We start from the raw sequence: 9,556 nt of genomic DNA, 5'->3' as shown, positions 1-9,556 counted from the left end.
TCACTCTGTATAATAGGCTCCAGTTTCATCCACCTCATTATAACTGATTCACATGCAGTCTTTTTAATGGCTAAGTAATATTCCATTGTGTATATGTACCACAGCTTTCTTATCCATTTGTCTGCCGATGGACATCTAGGTTACTTCCATGTCCTGACTATTGTAAACAGTGCTGTGATGAACATTGGGGTACCCGTGTCTCTTCCCATTCTGATTTTCTCGGTGTGTATGCCCAGCAGTGGGATTGCTGGGTCATATGGCAGTTCTATTTCCAGTTTTTAAAGGAATCTCAACACTGTTCTCCATAGTGGCTGTACTAGTTTGCATTCCCACCAATAATATAAGAGGGTTCCCTTTTCTCCACACCTTCTCCAGTGTTTAATGTTTGTAGACTTTTTGATAGCAGTCATTCTGACTTCAGCAGCACATATGCTAAAATTGGAATGATACAGAGAAGATTAGCATGGCCTCTGTGCAAGGTTGACATGCAAATTCATGAAGCATTCCATATTTTAAAAATGGTCCAAAGAACTAAACAGAGATTTCTCCAAAGAAGACATACTTATGGCTAACAAATGCATGAAAAGATGCTGTTTGAGGATGTTTTACTTTTATCTAGCTTGTTTTATTTTTTCTATTTTATATTCAGTACTCCATTTCACTTAGTTTATGTTTTCCAGTTTCTCCATTTTCTGATGTTCTTTCTCAAGCCTTTATCAAGTGTATAGAAAGGCTTACATACGTATATGTAAATAATATATATATAATATCTATATTTTAGAAAGCTTATGAATTTTTGTCTAACAAAAAGTTTATGACATTTTTGATTCTACTTGTTTGACTTAGTATGAATAGAACACTAGGTTTCTAATTAAAAAAATAGATATATAACAAGCAAGAAAGGTTTACTGTATAGCACAGGGAACTATAGTCAATGTCTTATAATAACCTATAATGGAAAATAATTTTAAAAATAATATGTGTATATGTATAACTGAATCACAAAAGAATGAATTCTACTTTTTGAAATTTAGTAATATTTCTCATTTTGCCAGTTTCTCTAAATGTCTATGGAAATCTAATAACAACCTATGAGATACAAACTTTTAAATATGTCTGTGTAGGATATAAGATTAATGTAAATTAATGTAAATATGAATCTATTATATTTACATTATTAATAAATCATTCAAGATGCTTCTATTTTTATTTTTTTTTCACTTACTAAAATATTCTGAGAAATGTTAATATTTCTCACTATAAATATATATTTTTCTTCATTATATTTCTTCTAATTTTTGCTTTATGTATTTTTGTTTATTTGTTGTTAGGTGTCTAATGGTTTATGATGTCTATCTTCTTTGTGAATTGTACCTTTTATTATTAAAAATATTCATCTTTGTTTCATCTAAAAATAAATTAATTAAAAACATAATTAAAAATTTGCACCTGTTAACAAAAGTGAAGGGCCATATTTACTTTTTAATCTCAACCATCTCTAAACATTACATTTTTAAAATTGAAATACAGTTGATGTGCAATAATTATTTTGCTTTCAGGTATGCTATATAGTGATTTCAAATTTATACATATTTTGACATGAACACCACAATAAGTCTAGTTCTGTTCTCATAAAATGCTACTGCAGTATTATTGACCCATTTTTGCTGAATATTACATCCCTGCAGCTAGTTTACTTATAACTAAAGGTTTTTAATCTCTTAATCCTTTCATCAACATTCCCCCCAACCCTTCTGTCCTCTGGCAACCACTAATTTTTACTGTTTTTATGAATCTGTTTTCATTTTGTTTTTTAGATTTCACATGTAAATGAGACCATGTAATATTTGTCTTCATCTGATTTCTTTCATTAGCATTCATTCATCCTTCTAGATGCAACCATGTTGATGCAAATGGCCAGATTTGTTTTATTTTTCTAACAATAATAATCTATTGTATACACACACATACATCCCACTCCCCATAAACCTTCTTTATCTATTCATCTATCAATAGATGACACTTGGGTTGCTTTCATATCTTGCCTATTGCAAATAATGCTGCAATGTTCATAAGGGTACACATATCTGTTCAATCAGTGTTTTTGTTTTCTATAGGTAAATACCCAGAAGTAAAATTGCTGTGTCATATGGTAGTTCTATTTTAAGTTTTTGAGGAAAGTTCACACCATTTTGCATAGTGGCTGTACCAATTTACAAGCCATCCAAGAGTGCGAGTGGGTTCCTTTTCCTCCACATTCTTGCCAACATTCATTCGTTGTCCTTTGGATGATAGCTACTCTGACTTATATCAGGTGGTACCTCATTTTGTTTTGATTTACTTTTTCCTGATGATTAGAGATATTGAACATCTGTGTCTGCTGGCCATCTGTGTGTCTTTTTAGGAAAAATATTTATTCAAGTCTTCTTCCCATTTTTATTGCCTTTATTTTTTAAACTTTGACTTGTTTTCTTTATAAATTTTGGTTATTAATCCCTTATTAGATTAAACTGTTTGAAAATATCTTCTCTAATTCATTAGGTTGACTTTTCATTCTGTTTATAGTTTCTTTTGCTATGCAAAATATTTTTAGTTTTCTGCAATCCAGTTTGTTTACTTTCACTTTTGTTTCCCTTGCTTGAAGAAATAGATCTCAAAAAATATTGCTAAGGTTTATGTCAGAGAGCGTGCTGCTTCTAGGAGTTTTGTAGGTTTAGGCCTTACATTTAAGTCCTTAATCCATTTTTGGTTTATCTTTATATGGTGTGAGAAAGTAGTCCTGTTTGAGTCTTTTGCATATGTAACTGTCCAGTTTCCCAACATATTCATTGAAGAGGGTGTCTTTTCCCCATTGTATAGTCTTGCTTTCTTTGTTGTAGATTAATTGACAATATGAGGTGGCACTAGTAGTAAAGAACCCACTTGTCAGTGCAGAAGACATAAGAGACACGGATTCGATCCCTGGGTTGGGAAGATCCTCTGGAAGAGGGCTTGGCAATCTGCTCCAATATTGTTGCCTGGAGAATTCCATGGATATTGGAGACTGGCGGGCTACAGTCCATAGGGTCACAAAGAGTCAGAACACAACTGAAGTGACTTAACATGCATGCACAGTATACTCTTAATATTGGGGTATACTCTTAATATGTGCTGAATATTGGGGCTTCCCAGGTGATACCAGTGGTAAAAAACCTGCCTGCCAATGCAGGAGAGGTAGGAGACTTGGATTCAATCCTTGGTTCAGGAAGCTCCCTTGGAAAAGGGAATGGCAATCCACTCCAGTATTCTTGCCTGGAGAATCCTGTGGACAGAGGAGCCTGTCAGGCTACAATTCGTGGGGTCACAGAGTAAAATGACTGAAGCAACTTAGAATGCACATATATATAGATTTTTATGGGGGGGGGGCTTTCTATTCAGTTCCATTGATTGATATGTCCATTTTGTGCCAGAACTGTACTGTTTTGATAACTGTAGCTTTTTAGTATAGTTTGAAAGCGAGAGGAATGTTATCTTTTGCTTTGTTCTTCTTTCTTGATTGTTTTGGCTATTCCTAATCTTTTATGTTTCCATTCAAATTTTAGAATTATTAGTTTTAGTCCTGGGAAAACACCATTTGCACTTTAAGGATTGTACTGAATCTGTAGATTATCTTGGGTAGTAAAATTATTTTAACAATGTTAACTCCTCAAAGCTATGTGCAGATGTGTCTTCTTGTCTGTGACAGCTTCAATTTCTTTGGAATGCAGCTATGCTCACCAATATACCACCAAAGCCACATGTGTCTTCAGTTCTTCCATTAAGTGTAATATGGTTTTCTGAGTACAGATTCTTTACTTCCTTAGTTAGGTTTATTCCAAGGTATTTTATTTTATTGATACAAGTGTATGCAAAGATGGTCACACTAAAGGACAGAAGTGGTATGGACCTAACAGAAGCAGAAGATACTAAGAAGAGGTGGCTAGAATACACAGAAGAGCCATACAAAAAAGATCTTAATGACCCAGATAACCACGATGGTGTGAACACTCACCTAGAGCCAGACATCCTGGAGCACAAAGTCAAGTGGGCCTTAGGAAGCATCACTACAAACAATGCTAGTGGAGGTGATGGAATTCCAGCTGAACTTCTTCAAACCCTGAAAGATGATGCTGTGACAGTGTTGCACTCAATATGCCAGCAAATTTGGAAAACTCAGCAGTGGCCATAGGACTTGAAAAGGTCAGTTTTCATTCAAATCCCTAGGAAAGGCAATGCCAAAGAATGTTCAAACTACTGCACAATTGCACTCATCTCACATGCTAGCATAGTAATGCTCAAAATTCTACAAGCCAGGCTTCAACAGTACATTAACTAAGAACTTCCAGATGTTCAAGCTTGATTTAGAAAAGGCAGAGAAACCAGAGAGCAAGTTGCCAACTTCCATTGGATCATTGAAAAAGCAAGAGAATTCCAGGAAAACATCTGTTTCTGCTTCATTTACCACTTGAAAGCCTTTGACTGTGTGGATCACAACAAACTATGGAAAATTCTTAAAGAGATGGGAATGCCAGGCCACCTGACCTGCCTCGTGAGAAATCTGTATGCAGGTCAAGAAGCAACAGTTACAACCAGAGATGGAACCATGGACTGGTTCCAAATTGGGAAAGGAATACATCAAGGCTGTGTACTGTCATCCTGTTTATTTAAGTTATATGCAGAATTCAGTTTAGTTCAGTTCAGTTCAGTTCATTCGCTCAGTCGTGTCCAACTCTTTGCAGCCCCATGAATCACAGCACGCCAGGCCTCCCTGTCCATCACAAACTCCCGGAGTTTACTCAAACTCATGCCCATTGAGTCGGTGATGCCATCCAGCCATCTCGTCCTCTGTCATCCCCTTCTCCTCCTGCCCCCAGCCCCTCCCAGCATCAGGGTCTTTTCCAATGAGTCAACTTTTCGCATGAGGTGGCCAAAGTATTGAAGTTTCAGTTTCAGCATCAGTCCTTCCAATGAACACCCAGGACTGATCTCCTTCAGGATGGATTGGTTGGATCTCCTTGCAGTCCAAGGGACTCTCAAGAGTCTTCTCCAACACCACAGTTCAAAAGCATCAATTTTTCAGCACTCAGCTTTCTTCACAGTCCAACTCTCACATCCATACATGACTACTGGAAAAACCATAGCCTTGACTAGACAGACCTTTCTTGGCAAAGTAATGTCTCTGCTTTTTAATATGCTGTCTAGGTTGGTCATAACTTTCCTTCCAAGGAGTAAGCATCTTTTAATTTCATGGCTGCAGTCACCATCTGCAGTGATTTTGGAGCCCCCCAAAATAAAGTCTGACACTGTTTCCACTGTCTCCCCATCTATTTCCCATGAGGTGATGGGACCAGATGCCATAATCTTAGTTTTCTGAACATTGAGGTTTAAGCCAACTTTTTCACTCTCTTCTTTCACTTTCATCAAAAGGCTTTTTAGTTCCTCTTCACTTTCTGCCATAAGAGTGGTGCCATCTGCATATCTGAGGTTATTGATATTTCTCCCGGCAATCTTGATTCCAGATTATATGCAGAGTACATCATGTGAAATGTTGGGCTGGGTGAAGCACAAGCTGGAATCAAGATTGCTGGTAGAATTATCAATAACCTCAGATATACAGATGACACCACCATTATGGCATAAAGAGAAGAAGAACTAAAGAGCCTCTTGATGAAAGTGAAAGAGGACAGTGAAAAAGCTGGCCTGAAACTCAACATTCAAAAAACTAAGATCATGGCATCTGGTGCCATCACTTTATGACAAATAGAAAGGGAGAAAGTGGAAGCAGTGACAGATTTTAATTGATGCTTTTGTGAGCTGAAGAAGACTCTTGAGAGTCCCTTGGAGTGCGTGGAGATCAAACCAGTCAATCCTAAAGGAGATCAACCATAAATATTCACTGGAAGGAGTGTTGCTGAAGCTGAAATTCCAATATTTTGGCCCCCTAATGTGAGCTCAGGGGAAAAGACTGGTGCTGGGAAAGACTGAAGACAATAGGAGAAGGGGGGCGGCAGAGGATGAAATGGTTAGATAGCATCACCAACTCAATGAATATAAATTTAAGCAAACTCCAGGAGATAGTGGAGGACAGAGGAGCCTGGTGTGCCACAATCTATGGGGTCACCAAGTGTTGGACATGACTTAGTGACTGAGAAACAACAACTTTGGGTGCATATATATTTACAATTGTTATATCTTCCTTTTCAAATGATCCCTTTATTATTAAGTAATGTCTTTGTCTCTTATAACAGTCTTCATTTTGAAGCCTGTTTTGTCTGAAATAAATATTGCTACTTCAGCTTTCTTTTGACTTTCATTTGCACGGAATACCTTTCTTCATCCTTTCACTTTCAGTCTGTGTGCATGTGCTTGTTTCTGGAATGAGTTCTTTGTAGGCAGCTCGCATATGAGTATTGTTTTTCTGTCTATTCAGCCACTCTTTGCCTTTTGGCTGGAACATTTAGAGAACTTCCTTTACCATTTTATTTAAGACCAGTTTAGTGATGCTGAATGTTTTTAACTTTAGCTTATATGTAGAACTCTTTTTTCTCCTTCAAATATGTATCATAGCCTTGCTGTGTAGAGTATTTTTGGTTGTAAGTCTTTTTCCTTTCATTACTTTGAATATATCATGCTACTCCTTTCTGGCCTTTAGAGTTTCTGCTAAAAAGTCAGTTGGTGGCCTTATAGGAGTTCTTATATATAACTAGCTGACTTTTCTCTTGTTGATTTTAAGATTTTTCACTTTATCTTTAATTTTTTTCTTTTTAATTATATTGTTTTGATGTGGACTTTTTGGATTCATCTTCTTTGTGTCCCTCAGTGCTTTCTGTACATGGATGTTTGTTTTCTCCCTCAGGTTGGATAATTTTTCAGCTATTATTTCTTCAAATAAGTTCTCTGTCTCTTTCTTTCTTCACCTTCTAAGATCCATAGAATGGAAATGTCAATATGCTTGATGCTGTCTCAAAGGTCTCTTAAATTATCCTCATTAATTTTTTTTTTCTTCTTTTCTGTCTCACTTGATGATTTCCATGACTGTGTCTTCTAGTTCTCTGACTCATTCCTTCATATCATTTAATCTACTGTTGATTTCTTCTAGTATATTTTTATTTCAGTGATTGCATTCTTTTGCTCTGTTTGGTTCTTATTTATATTTTTGCATATTTGTTAAAATTCTCACTGTGTTCATCTTAATCTTTGGTCTCAAACATATCTTCAATATCTCAAAATCCTTCTCAAATGTTTGATAAGCATATTTGTGATCATTATCTTGTACTCTTGTAGATTGCATATATCCACTTGTTTTTTAGTTATTTTCTCAGGTTTGGTCTTATTGCTTCATTTGGAACATATTCCAGTCTCTTCATTTTCCCCAATTCTCTCTGTTGCTTTCTCTGTGTTAGGTAGGATGATTGTGTTTGCTAATATTGGAGAAGTAGCCTTATATAAAAGGTATCATAGAGGACCTCCAAAACCATGCTCCCCTTTGTCACCAGAGCTGTGTGTTCTAGGGATGCTCCCTATGTGGACTATGTGCACCCTTCTTTAGTAGTAGGGCTGACTACTGTGGGTGGGGCTGGCCTCTGCCTAGTTTGCTGTGAGGCTGTGGGTCTGCTAGAGTGCAGGGTAGGTTTCTTGCATGATTGGTTGTTTGTTTCAGGGTAGTGCAGGGCTGGTGCTGGCCTTCTGGGAAGCAGGATTGGGTCCTCATGGGCTGTCTCTTTAGCACTTGGGGGTGGGGTACTCAGGAATGGTGCTTGCCTCCTGGTGAGTGTAAGGCCCAGCACTAATATGCTAGAGAGAGAATTTCAAAATGGTTTCTACCAGCAGTGGTGCTACAGTGGTATAATAAACTCCCAAAATGGTTGTTGCCAGTGTTTAATCTCCAAGTAGAGTCTTAGTTCCTCCTGTCTCTTTGGGATACTCTGATTGGCAAGTCTTAATTGTAGAAAATCTTTTCTGCTAGTCTTGGATCATTCTCATAGGCAGTTGCCCTGTAAATAGTTGTAAATTTGGTTTGTTTGTGAGAGGAGGTGAGTTCTGGGTCTTCATATTCCACCATCTTGGCTACCTCTAAAGCACTGCATTAAATGTTAATTTGTGTGCCCTTCTTCTGCTTCACGTTACTGTTCTGTCTCAGACTTCTCAGCAGAGTGTCTGGAATTAGCTGAGTTCTCAGGCTACGAGGCAGTTGTTAGATTGGGATGAACATGATATCAGGTGATTTGTTGAATGTGGCACAAGTGGAAGCTGGAACAGAGAGAAAAGGTCAGTAGAAGTCAAACTGGACAGACCTTAGCCATCAAAGCTGGCTGTCAGTGAAATTTTAAGTGAAGCCCTATGGATAGTTCTGAAAGAAGCTTAATGTTCCCACAGTTGATTTAAAATTAGTGTGTCTACCTTTTGTTTTGCCTGCTAGGCTTGGATTATCTTGCTCAAGCCAATTCTAAAATAGTACTAATTTGGTCTTAAGAAACTGTGCTTGTTACATATGTTTTAGTGTTCTGATACCAGTGTGACCAGGGTCACAGGATATAGCTGTGTGGCATACATGCTGCCCAACTGCAAGGGTTGATGACTGTAGTGACTACAGTGTGATGGTGGCCCTTGGGATTACATACTTCTGGCTTCTCAGGTGTGACTTTTCTACTAAGGATACCCTGCTAGTCATTTCTATGGACTATGGCTATGGCAGTGTTTTCCTTACAGTCCTGTTTCCCTGGCAGGGATTGTAACCAGGAGTTGAAAATTATGGGGTTATGCTGAATATTTATTAAAATTTGTGTTTTGTAGAACACCGCCTTAAAACGTCTGCATTCAATTTTATTGACATGCCAGCCATTCTGTATTTCTTATGTGGAAGCATGGGGTAAGATGGTAAAACTGAAAAAAGTGCTACCCCATGGTGCTGCTTGCTTCTTCTTCTTCTTTCTCTCTCTCTCTCTCTTTTTTTTCCTTTTCTAATTCCTTCCTCCTGGAGTAAGTTTAAGAGGAAAATCTTTTTTAAAGTTCAATCTTTTTAAAAAGAGAACTGTATTATCAGGAATTGATATGTATAAATCTTTTAGAAAATATATCAAACCCCATCTAGCTTTTAATTTCAAAGTATACTTGCTTTTAAGAAACTTTAAAATTGATATAATTATGATGTGAACATCTACTAAATCCATAATTCACTACTATGAGTGGTTAACCTTTCAGTTGGATTGTTCCATAAATAAAAAATTTGAATTAAAACAATACAAAAGCTGTATTCTCCATTCTTTACACTGTGGGATAGCTAAGCCTTTTTATATCAATATTTACCTAAATACTGATGTATGTTAAACTTCTTTCCTATAAAACCAGAAGGCTTTGGCACTAACTGCTGCTGTTATCCTGGTATTTCTAGCAGATGTTTTGAATAATTCCCTTTGACACTATAGGGACATGCTCTCTGACAGCTTTATTCAGAATTAATCACATTTCTACAGAAGCACTCACTTTATATTATATAGACTGAGGATCCCCCAAAATATCTTTGGGGACTATGATGAAT

The 9,556-nt window shown here is 36.9% G+C and overlaps 1 non-coding gene across 1 annotated transcript; it reads left to right on the top strand.

Moving 5' to 3' along the window:
- Positions 1 to 409: 409 nt before the first annotated feature.
- Positions 410 to 515, top strand: LOC122447671. The gene has a single exon (XR_006271331.1). It is a non-coding gene; the product is annotated as a U6 spliceosomal RNA (small nuclear RNA).
- Positions 516 to 9,556: the final 9,041 nt, after the last annotated feature.

The sequence above is a fragment of the Cervus canadensis genome, chromosome 9, assembly GCF_019320065.1.
Source record: "Cervus canadensis isolate Bull #8, Minnesota chromosome 9, ASM1932006v1, whole genome shotgun sequence".
Classification (NCBI taxonomy): Eukaryota; Metazoa; Chordata; class Mammalia; order Artiodactyla; family Cervidae; genus Cervus; species Cervus canadensis.
Note: the sequence above shows the minus strand (reverse complement) of the source record. Positions and strands in the feature narration are given on the sequence as shown.